The following is a 14,625-nucleotide window of genomic DNA, read 5'->3' as shown; positions in this document are numbered from 1 at the left end:
AAGCCCTTTAATGTTCAAAAGCATTAAACACATAATGCTCAAACACAGAAGCTGTCTAGTACCCCAGTCTTTAGGAGATTCTAAACATATATTCATAATTTTATAGAGGCATAATTTTCAAAGTCATATTGGTTGGGGAAGAACTTCAGCGAGTTAGTAATTTTTCTTCTTCTTAAAAGTAGTTTGTATATGCAAAAACTGTTCTCTGAAAGGCTCTAGTGGGTTGGGAAATGGAGTCTGAAACAACAAAGACTCTTTAGTACTTTTTTTTATAAAATGCCATGCCCCAATTTTGCCCTTAAATTGGGAAGGTGCGGTTCAACTGGTAATTCAGTTAAGTAAGTGCTACTGAATAAAGTCAGTGAAAGCCAAACAGCAGGTCATCACCAAGAAAGCAAAAAGGTTTTGCTTATAAACTTAACTAAGATACTTTAATGATCATGGTAAATACTGTATTTGGTATTTGCAGACAATGTACTTTATGTGACTTCTGTGCCTATACCCTGCTTGTTTGGCTTATCTGTAATTTTTTGTTCACATTTTGTATCAACGGGTTTTCTGTTAGGGGAGAAGGTTTTAACAACAACCAAGACCTTTACTGGGATTCAGAAAGCATTGACTGGCTGTGCTGCATCTTTTTTAATCAGAGATTTTTTTTTTGTTGTTTTTTTGGGGTTTTTTTTAATGTACGATCTCCAATAATTCTGAATTTGTTGAATGTGTGTTTCTAATCCCTGACTGTGCCTTTATTGAGTCCTCGGACTTTCAGGTATAATGTTTTAAAGGCCTACATTAACTCTTTTGGATATGCCTTCAACCTAATGAGTTCCAATCAATTTCACCTCTAAAAGAACCAATTAATTGTCTTAAATTCCTGCAAAGACTCTTAACTCCTTTCAGTGTCAGAGACGTTGAAACTGGCACAATCAAAGCCGAACTAATTTGCAGCCACTGGAGGTCTGCAGGTGTGATTTGGTGGTGATTCTGCAGGAAATGGCTCAATAACAGGCAGATGGTACGGAATAACCCAGGTTCTGTTTTAGCTGGGGGTTCACCAGTATTTGTGTACCTGTGCAAAGATGAATTTAATAGCTCATCAACAGTACTGGTGGAACCTTTTACGTAACCAAAGCCGCATGCAGTGTTGTAACTAGACTTTTTGCCTTTGTGGTTGAAGGTTTTTAGCATGCGTCAGTACAAGTCAGGCTGTCTGAAGAAGTGACCTTTTTTGTATGCATATTACTTCCATCATAAAAAGCTATATATGCATTTTTATAGAAACCTTCTCAGTCTTTTGGACAGTGAACCACCCTAACATAGTAAAAGGTATCTTTTTTTAATCAGTTCTAGTCAGAGCCCTCCTACCCTTCTTTAAAAGCAAATATTACAGTTTATACTACAAAGTAATGGGATAAGGACTAACAAAGCATTCAAGAAAAGTGAAATACGTACATTTGGCTCATTCTTTAATTTGAGTAATGCAACTATCTCAACAGATGTAACGTGGGGTGCCAGAGTTCCTCAGATGAGGGGTGTAGTAAGACAAGGAGCCAGCCTCAATGGACATAGCCCACTATCGAGATCTAAACAGGAGACTCTAAAGCAAAGCTGAAAGTGAATCAGGAATTTTAAGAAGCCTGAAGATCCCCAAGGTAACTAGAAGCAAGACCATGAGGAGTAATGTAGGTAAGTATTCAAAAGTAAATCAGTGCATTTATTAAGTTGAGAAACTTTTTATTTTATTTTGATAGCTTTATGCTGTGGTAGTAAAGTTTGTTACAAAATGTATTTCAAGGAGTCTAATGCAAAGTATTTGAGCCAACGTTCAAAAAAATTAAACAGAAGAACAGCAGACATCTCCAACATTTAATGGTGCTGAGGTAGAGAAGTAAACAACTTAGCAATTCATATCTTTGTACAAGATAGACAGTGCACCCATACGTGGACCTTTTTGATAACAGAACAAAGAAAAAAGCATTCTTGACCTAGATTTAACAGATTGTATCGAAACAGCATATGAAACACAGTATTTTAATGATAAGAACATTACCATTTTGTGACAGAGTGATTCATATGGAGTATTAGTCATGATTGGTAGTAATATATTTTGACATAATTAAACAATAGAACTCCAGTTATCTCTATCAGAAAATATGCAGCACCATTCTTGACCTAGATTATATTGTAGTAGCAAAGTGTAGCTGCCTTGCCCTGAGATGAAGCCAGAACTTTACTTTAAAATGTAAAATTAAATGCTCTTATTCTTATACATTTTCGTAATCAAAATATAAGGTTATACCGTGTCAACAATCAGCAGATGGAGAAAAAGAACGTCCTAGGAAGCTCACAGAACAGGCTAGGAAACTGAGCTATAAATACCAGGCTAATTCCATAGCTTTAAGATTTCTCCAAAGCTTTTTTAAATCCCTCCAGAAAAGACTGAAGAGATCCCTAATCTGAAGTGCCCCAGTTGAAGAAATGTATACGTTTTTATTTTTAAATAAAATTATGTTAATCTACAATCAATTGTTTGGGCATCTTAATGAGTCAGTGTAGTGTCTGTACTGTATTTGTTGCATCAAAGTAAGGTTTTTAAACACATTTGTACATTTTCATTCTTATTAGTACTTTTTTCTTCAGAGAAAATACAGAATTCTGTCTGATCACCTCTGAACCAATATGTATAGTATTCCCACAGAATGTTCAAAACTTACTTGGACTCTATTTTTTAGCGACCTGTCCCTTTCAATAGAGAGAGCTAACAGAAGGGCAGTCTTCTTCAGGAGGATTTTATGAAAATTCGGAAGATCTTTTGATATTTTTTTCCTTTGCATTTGTAAATTGTACCTATGGAACCTAATGTTGTGGCTATCTTTAGAAATATTTGATTTTCTGGCTTCCACACTTAATATTCTAAATTCTTGAAAGCAGGCTTTCAGATTTCATGGCATTTCAAGGAGGATGTTATTCTCATGTTGTAAATGAATTTGGTGAATCTGCAATGTGAACAGGTTCTAAGACAAGTGTCTGTAAGAAAACCTGGACTATCAGTGAATTGTAGAGTGTATATGAGAAGGGATTCTTTTCTCTGTAATGCTGGATGAATAGATGTGTACACTTGTATTAGTGAAGCACTGTGTAATGTTTCCTGTTGAAGTTAGCAAAACCAGTAGCTGGGGGTATCATGAGACAGAATTACCAAGTAACCATAAAGTGATATCAGTTGGAAGGGATGTGTGGAGGTCCCACAGAATGGCTGAGGTTGGAAGGGACCTCTGGAGGTCATCTGGTCAAGCAAGGACTCTTGGAGCAGGTTGCACCTCCAGACAGTTTTTTAATATCTCCATGGATGGAGACTCCACCACCTCTCTGGGCAGCCTGTGCTGGTGCTCCACCACTCTCGCACTAAAAAAAGTGTTTCCTGATGTTCAGATGGAACCTCTTGTGTTTCTGGCTGTACCCGTTACCTCTTGTCCTGTTTCTGGACACCACTGAAAAGAGCCTGGCCCCATCTTCATTGCACCCTTCTTTCGGGTATTCAGATGCATGGAGAAGATTCCCCCAGAACCTTCATTTTCCTAATATGTGTTCAGAATTTTTCCATGTTGCACATGTGTCTGCTGGTTGTCCTTTAACTGTGGCCATCACAGGAGATTCTGGCTCCATCCTCTCCTTAACCACATGTTAGCTAGTTGAGGACAGCAGTAAGATCTCCCCTAAACCTTCTCTCCTTGAGCTTCTCCTTCCATAAGGATCTCTTCACTCCTTTAAAAGTGTCTCTTCTGCACTCAAGTTTTGCTTAAGACAGTGCATTAAAAATAATACTTTTTTCAGAAACTTCTGAGTTCCCGTTACATGTTCCCTCTATGAGAGGAAGACAATTGGAGAGCTGGTAGGGGCGGGGGGCAACACCACAAATCTTCATTCCTAGAGCTCTGAAAATTTTTACAGTGTACACTACCAGTGTCTAACAGAAGACTCGGGATGCGTTCAGTGTCAGTGAGACCTTAGATAGAATATATTTTGCAGTACTGGACACTGCACTTTAAAGAAAATTTGTATTAGCCAGAAGGCGGCAAAGCAGAGCCACAAGCTAGTGACAGATTTAGAAAGCAGGACTGTTAAAGAACAGCTGAAAGGATTGGGTTTGTTTATTCTAGATAAAAAGAGAACACTGTAGGATGGGCATAAGGCTTTAAAAAGATAAGAGGTTTTTATAAAAGCAATGGTGGCAGTTGCTCGGTAGATTTAAAAAAAAAAAAAAAAAAAAAAGCAAGTTCAATTTGCACAAAGGATAATTTAGTATAGATGTAAAGAGAAAACAGTCCAAGCCTTTTTGTTTTACCTCATATCTGACTGCAAATATGGCTGAAAAACTAGGATATTTTACCTATAACTGTCATGAAATCTATGATAGGAAATTTTAAAAAATGCATAAAACATCAGCTTTCAGAGACAATATTGGTAATTTTGACCTTCCACTACTGGCGTTGGGCTGAGCAAATTGCTCTCCTGAGATCCCTCTTTAGATCCTCAGTTCTTGTAATTCTGTCAACTTAATTGTGGGATTAGCTTTGTTTTGTTTCCCTGCAAACTTTTTCTATTACTGATAATGTACTTCAGTTTAAGGCACATGGTATTTGAAGTCTGTGTGGCAGTTTTCATTGCAAAAAAAAAAGAACCAAATGACATTTTTTTCTCAAAATTCTTTGGAATGCTTTGAAAAACCTTTTGTTTAAAATGGAGTGAAATTCAGGTGCAGCAACCTTTGGAAGTTTGCCACTGATATCCTTGAATTCAGATTTCCATTGAGATGGTAGGCTGAAGCATAACATAAGAAACAAATACATACAAAACAAATGTGGGAAGCTGTCGTACCTGTCTGTAGCTTGAATTTGGATTTCTTAGATTTTTCTGCCAGGAGTTATGGCATTTATTCATGACACTAATGGCTTTGTTTATGGAGGGTTTTTTTGTGACAGAATATATTTGTGCTACTAAATTAATTTCTTTTGATCAAGCTTTAAACATATTGTGTTGAAGAGCTGACTAAATGGTTCTTTGCCTATATTTTTTTCAACAGCTCACTTTTTGGAGCATGGTGCCAGAACATGCTAAATAGCTGTTTTACGTCCCTACTGTCTGCATTTCCACAGACATTTTTCAAGTCTATTCAGAAAATAAAGGACTGTTGGAGTTTTAAGTTAGTATCTGGCACAAAACATCATCCTTCAATTGGGATGAAGTAGTGCATTTTCTAGGTTCTCATCTTTTTTGGAGCTTTGTTCTTAAACTCTTGGATGTACTGCGTCCTTAAAGGGACACGTGGTTTTAATTTCTGGGTGCCTGTGGTCCTTACTCTCATTTTTCTTTTCTCTGCTTTGACGAGCTGGTGGAAATCTCTTATACTCGTCAAGCTTGAATGTGATTCACCCTTTTGTTTAGTTCCTTCTGAAGAGAATCAAACCTTTTTTGTCTAGCTCAGCGTACGTGCAGTCTATTGCGCATGCAGTAAAATGAGGTTTTATAGTGCATCAAGTGAGCAAAGCCATGGATACCTGGCAGGACAGAGTTGAGCATCGTTACCAGGTACCATCTTGCTCTCTATTAAACCTAACGAGGTCGTGTTTGGATGGCAAAACACCTCCAAGGAGAGTTTCACAACCCCTGTACTGAAGTGGAGAATAGAATGCTTTTTATTATCATAAAAGCAAATGTTTCATTTTCTCAGAGCCAGACTGCAGTCTTCACAGTTTATTGGACAATAAAATTTATCCTTATTGAGGTGTCAGTGTGAATATGTCCGAAAATTGTTACATAAAAATTCAACCCCAAAATACACAGACACTAACATTTAGATACTTTGCTCATTTTAGTAGGCTGAAAGCACCTTGGCTTTCTTAAAAGTAAGTCTCTGAGCGAAGGGGATGGGAGAGCCAGACAGGAAAGAGGTTTTTTACTCATGAAGCACAAGATCTTATTTGAAACTAGTGACATGTGTACAGTCGAGAACTTTTATCATCTTTGTTGTTGGAAGACAGATTAAACTTCAGTAGAGTAGATTTTTTTTGAAAAAGAAGTTGTACATTAGCATTTTCTTAAAGATCAGATTTTTTTTTCTGTGCTCACAATATTTTATGAAGTGTGTACAAAATGTGAAATAGAAACAGTTATTTCAGAGATTCAAGTAGGAATAATATTCCAAGAAAACTCTCCGATTAAGTGTTTATAAATATGAAGAAATAAGAATCACTTCATATTGAAATCTTAATATCAGAAGTGGACTGTGTTGCTTACTATTGCTCATCTTCTGTTGCAACCGATTCTTTATTTTTCAGCTTGGAATGAACAAGATGAACATATCCACCTTCAATCTAATGCTTAATGAGGAAAAAGGTAAGACTTATTTTTTTTTTTAATCCTGTGCCCTACTGTTAATTATTATATTGAAAATATATATATGTATTATTTATTTCATAGATCTTAAATAACAAACCAAATGTGATGTTTTCTCATAAGAGTGGGAAAGAGTATTTTTAAATCAAAAGCTATATTCAGAAAACAGCTGACTCAGGCCAGTGTAAGTAGAAAAAGAAGCTATAGAAGGAAAGGTCATGTATACAAATCTTCAGAGGAGATTCATTTAAAAATGATTAAGCTTATAATTAATGGACCTCTTGTATATCAAGGAAGAATTGTTTGTCATAATTTTCATGGAGTGAAAGCATTTAAAAGGATTAGAATCACCCACTGTTTTTTTTTCCTTTGTGTCGTGGTTTGAGCTTTGCAATATCCTTGAAATTCTGAGCCCTCTTTCAGAAAACAGAGGGAACTGTCTATCTCTTAAATAAAACGGCGGGGCCAAATTCTCCAAATACTTACACATTCAATTAGTGTATCACTGAAAGACAGTAAGTAATAATCTACTAACGCTAGCGATTCATCTGTCATATTGTACAGGTTTGTGGCATACCAGGTTTCAGAGAGGTGACCCAAGCTCTCAAACACTGTTACATTTACACCGGATAAGGCTGTAGCGTTTGCATTAAGGTGACTGAATAGATGATTTTTATGTCATCATATTTTTTTAATGTCTTAAGAGTATTTTCATTAGGGAAATTGCTGAGTAGAGATACATAATTCAGTAAACAATTTAAAAAATAGCACTTGGAGAAGAAATTCCATGCGTCTAAAAATAGTATAGTCATGTGACATTACTTTGGCACAAAAGCATAATTTACAGGTTTAATTTGCAATCCTACTAGGTTTCTGACATTCTCTTGCACAGAAACTCAGTCTGAATTATTCAGATGATTTAAATATTGCTGTGTCCTGAACTTCAGGTGTCTAATACAAAGGAGGTTTATCTAGTTTATCAAGACCTCTGCATTTAAGATATGGGAGTATGAGTTTCATTTTTACCATTTATTGCTTAATTTTTGATATCTCAGTGCACAGTTAATGGAGATCTGGAGCTAATCTGGTAATTGCTATGCCAGCCTCTTAGAGCCTTTCACCATATTTCCAGCAATCTGATGTTTTTCCTTTTTTTAACTGATTATCTAAAATCTAATTGAGTTTTCATGTTCAGGTTTTGAAATAGTTACATTTAAATACTCTTTTCTTTTAAAATTAACTTTTTTGTTATCACGAATTTGTATTTCCCTAGTAACTGATAAGTCAATAATGTATAGCAAAGCTGTGAAGTAGGACTGAGCACTTAGAAATGGCTATTACCTATTTATTTTCTGCATCTATTTATTAGATACTGTAAGAAGATTTTCTATAAAATTTTCCTGGAAGCCATATAATCTTCATTATAAAACTATATTTAACAATTTCAGATTTTTGTAAGCCTGAAACATGAGAATTTAAAGAAGTTTCTTATTTCTTTATTCATGTGCTTGGATGTTCTTTTGAAGTAATTTTAACTTGGGTCTGAAATTTTAAAATATTTATAGCTAAACCATTTTATAAAAATCAGCGTGTTATTTTAGAGTTTTAAGTTTATGTTAATTTTAACTCTTTTGGTCAAATATGAATGTCTGCAGTAGCCATTTTCTAACAAATCTGTGCGTTACGTTTGCGAGAGTAATCTCACTGTGACAAAACAGATTTTTCTTTATTAATATCCTCTTCTGTTGTGGCGTTTGGTCTTGGAAGGTCTGAATTCTCTCTCCTGTAGGTGCAGATTTTTTTTTTTTTTTTTTTTTTGTTCTACATTTGGCAACCATCTTTTTTTCTTGGCATGGAGTCATGGTAGCTTCCCCTGATAGACTCTTAGAGCTTGATAGTTTCTTATAGAGGTAACAGAATGACAATTGATATGGAAAAGTTTCAGTTTTACAACCATGAAAGATACCTAAAGCCACAGAGAACTAAGATTTACTCCTGTTTCTTCCAAAATACAAAATTCTGGAAAAGCATTACATCGACAAAATCAAAATACTTTAAGAATTGTGTCTTTCTTATGGCAAGATGGGTTTTGGGGGAGACAGAAATTCCTGTTCAAACGAAACTTAAAGGGGACCCAGAAAAAGTGGCATTCCCCGTTGCAAAACTGGTATGTTTTGATGATGCATTATCACTGTGTGATAGAGAAGAAGGAGAAAGAACTGAAGAAAATCTGTTCAGAAAAAAGGTACAAGTGTAATTTCTCTTTATATTGTGGAAAACCTAGTCCTTCAAAATCCTCAGCTAGGAACTGTGCTTTGCAACTCTTCTCTGTTATGGAATACTTCACCTGTCGTCTTGTGTCAGAGAATAAAAAAATAACCTAAATTGACAAAATAGATGTAATAACATTTCTACATTTCTTACTTACATACAGGTTAGTAATATTCTGTTTCATAATATTCCGTAAGAAAGATTTGGATAATGCTGAGATGATTCTTATCTACAGAATAATTTGGTTGATTTAAATTGCATACCTAATACTAGACATCTTTTTCAAAAAAATCTGTGTACTTACATTATTTTGACAGTAAAGGAGGCCTGTCTCACAGGCACACAGTTTTCACCTATTTTCCTTGTAAAGAAAAAAATTACTGTGGTGGAAGTCCTGAAAGAGCATTATGACTCTTCTGTATTCTTTTATGGACTCTTATTGGGTGACCATTGTATTTATTAAATTCTTATTGAGTAGACGGAGCTGGGGTTTATAAATAAAATCCTTTTGTTTCCTGCCATCTTTTTTGAATGTCAAGTAGCTCAGTTTGGCTTTTTGTCAAAACCCTTTCACAGATGCCATGTGTGTGCATACGTGCACATGTGTACACAAAGGAAGTTCTTGAAAGGATGGACTTTTTCCATTCTTTCATTGGAAGTGAAAACCTCAGTTGCTCCCAACTCTGGAGGTACACAGATAGATAGATGTGTTACAAGGCAGTCATCCTCTGAGAAGGTTTCAGGGTTTGTTACTATACATACACTAAATAATGGTAAAGGAATCGTGCCGTTTCCCAGTTCAGCCATTGCCTTGGACAACTGTAATGACACAGTTAAATCTCCTAAATTGAGGGTACATTGCAGCTCGATGAACTCTTAATTTATTGGATGCAAGGTTACAACTGCTGATGAGTTAACAGCATGCTGGTCCAAAATGCTTCAAGGAAAGAGATTCATATTTTGTGCTCTTAATGATCAGCTAGAATCCATGAACATAAATCAGTCTTTCTCCGTGAGAATCTTTTCCTTATTGTTCTATTGGTGTAGATTCCTAAATAGTAGGTCTGAAGTGACTGGTTTGGTCATCTAGTCTGGCAGTGTAAGAAGCCAAATACAATAGGGTTCTGCCCATCCATGTGCAGGTAAGCAAAGCTGGCTGAGCTGGGGCATGTCCAGTGGGATACTGGTAAAGGTCATTGACTGTGGATGTAGAGACAGGTACAGTGGCCTGAACTCTTCAAGTTTTTTTGCTGTTTATGAGTGAATTCATCCAAATAGCTATCATTTTAGAGAGTGGTTAAATTGGGGTCTTCTGTTCTTAAAAAGTTCTACACTATCAAAAGTAGTATAAATTAGGAATACACAAGCCTTGTTATAGTACATTATAAAACTGTCCTTTATACAGTTCAGAATAATTCAAAACCAAAGGTAGCTGGACTGCCATAAATTGATTCAGCACTAGGGCAATTTAAAATGTATCATTTTAATTAAGTCATTCGATGCAGATCAATTTTCTGGTTGTTGCAATGTATTCTTCATACTCTGTATTTACGAGTAAGATGAAGATGCCTGTCTGAAACCAAAGGACAGAGTATATCATGTATACAGCTGTATTATAGTCCTGGATACCAATACAATGAGATAAGATTGAAGGAAGAAAGGTTTCCTTTATACTTCAGGCACATTTGTTTGTTGAATCACTCGCCTAAAAATAGGGCTTCATAAAGTATTCAATACCAGTCTAATTAGTCAAGAGAATACTGCTTTTCAAAATGGAGAAGCATTCCCAAAAAGTGATGCAACACTTGTGTCTAATTAGATGATACGGGAGAATCTTAACTAATGGCTCTGATAGACTTAAACAGACTAATAATGTGCAAGCGATAACTAAATAAAAACCCACTTTTAACTCTGCAAGATTTGAAAATAATGCCTTTTAAGAAGCTAAAACTTCCTCTTAGTTCAAAAGCCCCAAGACTGTGATTTGAGGGCATTTCTACTTCTGAATGTGTTTTTTAATTTTTTTCTGTGACAGAAAGGAACACCTGGGAAATGACATTGCAGTTTGTATCTGTAAGCAGTGTATTGTGTATGTTCTAGGTGTTTGCAAGACATTATAGGCAAAATCTGCTCAGTCCGTAAATAAGCACTACGTTTTGTGCATCAGAGAGGCAGTCATTTATTGTAGACCTCTAAGAGTAGCCCTTGTGATTCATGGAATTGTTAGACTTGCTTAAAAGTTCAAATAAGAAAAAAATAGTGGAGCATCTTTGCAATACGAGACTGTCAAAATTTATCTTAACCGTCTTTATGTCCACTTATTAATAAATGTTAAATTGCTATTCATATCATAGATACATAGATAGATCTGAATCCAGACTATTAGTATCCAATTTAAGTTTCTTTTTACTTTGTACCAAGTTTTCTATTTCATCACTTGACTAAAAAATCATTAAGTAAACATAATCAGCTGAGTGTGCAGAGAGGCTTCCTAAAATGCAACATTTCAAGAAGCGAGACAGTTGCATTAAAAATTGAAAACATACTTTCAGCATATGAAAACTAAGGAGAAATTTTCCAGGGAGCAAGGGGCTTGAGGGGGCTAAAGGAGGGAATCAATTCAGTATAGTTTTGCATAGTTCTCCCATGAAATATTTTTAAGCATATTGTAATGAAACTGGACTGCAAAACAAATCTAAACAGCATGTCTTCACAGAAAAAAAAAGAAGTAATTGATTTAGATGTGGAAAGTTGTGTTACTCCTGGTGAGATAACATGAGTTGTCTGGAGTTGTTACGAGGTTACAGAGAAGAGGTATTTATTATAGGAGCTGATGAAAATCAGGCCTTTGGATAGAAGCCAGTGTCCAAAATACTTTGGATTTGATCCAAAATCCAAATACCTTCTATCCCAATCCAAAGTACTTCAGATGGAATACTTTGATGGAGAAGGGGAAAATGGTACATCAAAAGAGACAGGATTTTTCTGCAGTCCAGTTGGAAGATTCTGGACTCTAAGAAATGTAGAGGTTTGAGTAGTCAAATGGATGCTCTGCGTGTCAGAGTATTCACACTTAGGCTGATCCCTACTGGGATTTAAATGCCTTTTTTCAATCACAGAACAGTTTGCCAAACCTAATAAAGCAGTGCCACTGTCCCCTCCAGTTGCCCTTTAAACTTGCAGCTTCTCATCCAGGCTGCCTTATCAAATAAAATGTGTTATAAAACCAGCCTACACCAGCGGTAGGGCGAAAAAGAGCCAGACCCAGCCTAGTTTAAGTGACTATCAGCTTCTTTCTCACTGCTATCTTCCTTAGCTCCATTTTCTTTTGTTTGGCTGATAACCGGTTATTTGGAAAAGGCAAATGGTGTCCTTTGTTGAACCAGATTTGAGAGGTTTAACTCTTCTTAGATAGACCTATATTATGCTTAACTTTTCCATGATGTTATGCAAATAAAATGACACACAGGAACTCTGGGCGTGCCCTTTGGTGAAGGATTTCACTGGCAACATTAATGGCAACCTCGTTCTTTAGCCATTCCTGCCTAATAGAAAAGTGCAATGGTTACAATATACCCTGGTGGGCCCGGGCAAAACTCATGAAGCTCAACAAGGCCAAGGTCCTGCCCGTGGGTCGGGGCAATCCTCAGCACAAACCCAGGCTGGGCGAGGAGTGGCTGGAGAGCAGCCCCAAGGAGAGGGACTGGGGGGGTGGAAAACTGCCCGTGAGGCAGCCCCGTGCGCTGGCAGCCCAGAACCCACCCGTGCCCTGGGCTGCAGCCAGAGCAGGGGGGGCAGCAGGGCCAGGGAGGGGATTGTCCCCCTCTGCTCCGCTCTGGGGAGACCCCCCTGCAGTGCTGGGGCCAGCTCGGGGGCCCCCAACAGCAGAAGGACCCGGAGCTGCTCGAGCGGGGCCAGAGGAGGCCACGGAGATGCTGGGGGGGCTGGAGCAGCTCCCCTGGGGGGCCGGGCTGAGAGAGTTGGGGGGGTTCAGCCTGGAGAAGAGAAGGCTCCGGGGAGCCCTTCGAGCGGCCTCCCAGGGCTTAAAGGGGGGACAGGAGAGGGGGGGAGGGACTCTGGGTCAGGGGGTGGGGATGGGATGAGGGGGGACGGTTTTGCACCGAAAAAGGGCAGATTTAGGTGAGCTCTGAGGCAGAAATCCTTCCCTGTGCTGGGGGGGAGGCGCTGGCCCAGGGTGCCCAGAGCAGCTGTGGGTGCCCCCTCCCTGGAAGGGTTCAAGGCCAGGTTGGACGTGGCTGGGAGCCCCCTGGGCTGGGGGAAGGGGGCCCTGCCCGGGGCAGGGGGGGTACTGGGGGGGCTTTGAGGTCCCTCCCCACCCAAACCAGTCTGGGATTCTATTGGCTGCAGTTTGTGGAAATCCACACAGAACTGTGTTGGAGTGTAGTTGGGTAAAAAAAAAAAAAAAAAAAAAAAAAAAATCAAACTTCCATGAGATTTTTCCTATAAAACATGGCTAGTTTCCTATAAAACACTGATTAGCTGTGTGCTTCTACATGGCTAGTTACACACTGATTAGCCGTGTACTAAGAAGCTTCCAGGGAGCCTTAGCCCTCTTACCTGTAATTCATTGCACACAGGCACATCGGTATGTCCTCAAGACCCCAACTTGCATATGATCACAGTAAATTACAAGAAAACAGGTCAAACTTCGATGATGTGAATAGCATTGTTCACTGTTTTCTGCTTAGGATGAGTGTGGTGTTTGAAGTATTTTTGTACCTGGGGAAAAATGGAAAAATGGATCATTGTACCCATGCTCTGATTCATTTTTATTTTTTATGCCACTCAAATCCTTGTGTTAGTTTACGGTTCTTTAGTCTTAAGTATCCTCAAGAAAAAGTCATGCAAACAATAAACTTTGACTGAAGGTGTATGATTGAAGCAGCCATTTTATTCCAAATCATTGTACTGAGTAAAAAGATTTAAATATTTTCCACAGATGAAGCAGTTAAGTGAATTCTTTTGCCTCTTTTTGTACTATTTCAAGCTATGTGCAGTACAAGAAAACAGTTTATCTGATTAGATGATGATAAATATTACAGTGGTGATGGAATGGGATGTTAGCTGAGGCAGAGCATTGCAGAACCAGTAGAAATATAAGGTTACTTCAAAGTGTCTCTTGCTGCTGTGCAAAAAAGGAATTGATGGCTATTATTTTCTCGTAATGGATCCAGTGGAATTGCCCTAAATAGCAACATGAGCCACAGCAAGATTGGGCTAAGAGATGAGCAACCGTCTCCGAACTACATGCTTGCAGTATTTTAAATATGTATTTTCTGATTTTACTGTATTACAGAAGGTTAATTCTCATTAAAAATAATAGGGAAATTATTTACCTGGTTTAGCCTTACGTGGGAGCTACAATAAAAATGCCAATGCAGCATTCAGCAGTAATGCCAAAACTTGAAGGTAAATTCTGCCTTGGTTTTGATGAAATGTCATCTGCTACCTACTTAATCAGGATAAAACCAGTTCAAACACCAAAACTTTTAAACGGAAAACCTGAGAGAGTCTTGAACAGCTGCCAAGTGCTCTCCCAATCCTATTTCTATGTACCAGATTTAGAGATTAAGGGATAGATTGTTTTCATGTGAGAGGTGGCAAGGTGTTTCATGTGACATTCACTCTGACCTTCGCTAGCCGGTACTCGGTCACCTCCCCACTGTCAGCGAGCAGGATCCCATCAGTCTCCTCATCCCTTCCCCAGTTTTGGCTGGCCAAGGTTTGCATCCTGTTGGAGTGCTCCAGAGTATAGGAAAGTTGAAAGTGCCAGCCTGTTCTAGAAGGCTTCGCCCTGCAGAAGATAACACTCTTTATTCTGAAAATGACACTCTGTTCTTCAGATTAGGCGAGGGGGTATGTCCAGCCAGCTCCTTTCTAGTCCACATCCTTCTTGTAAATACCATGGCTATTTTTTTTTCATTGTGTAGCATTTTG

General features: G+C 38.0%; 1 protein-coding gene across 6 annotated transcripts in view; it reads left to right on the top strand.

Annotated features, from left to right (window-relative positions):
• Positions 1-14,625, top strand: part of MBD5 (methyl-CpG binding domain protein 5) — a 146,659-nt gene that overhangs the window by 83,208 nt on the left and 48,826 nt on the right. For all 6 annotated transcript variants that reach the window (XM_042784030.1, XM_042784028.1, XM_042784029.1 and 3 more), the window contains exons 4-5: positions 1,497-1,686; positions 6,339-6,396. The gene's annotated coding sequence lies outside the window, so the exon portion shown is untranslated. The remainder of the gene's footprint in view (positions 1-1,496; positions 1,687-6,338; positions 6,397-14,625) is intronic.

This window comes from Tyto alba, unplaced genomic scaffold, assembly GCF_018691265.1.
Source record: "Tyto alba isolate M040663 unplaced genomic scaffold, T.alba_DEE_v4.0 Super-Scaffold_7, whole genome shotgun sequence".
NCBI lineage: Eukaryota > Metazoa > Chordata > Aves > Strigiformes > Tytonidae > Tyto > Tyto alba.
This window is presented reverse-complemented; position numbering and strand designations above follow the sequence as displayed.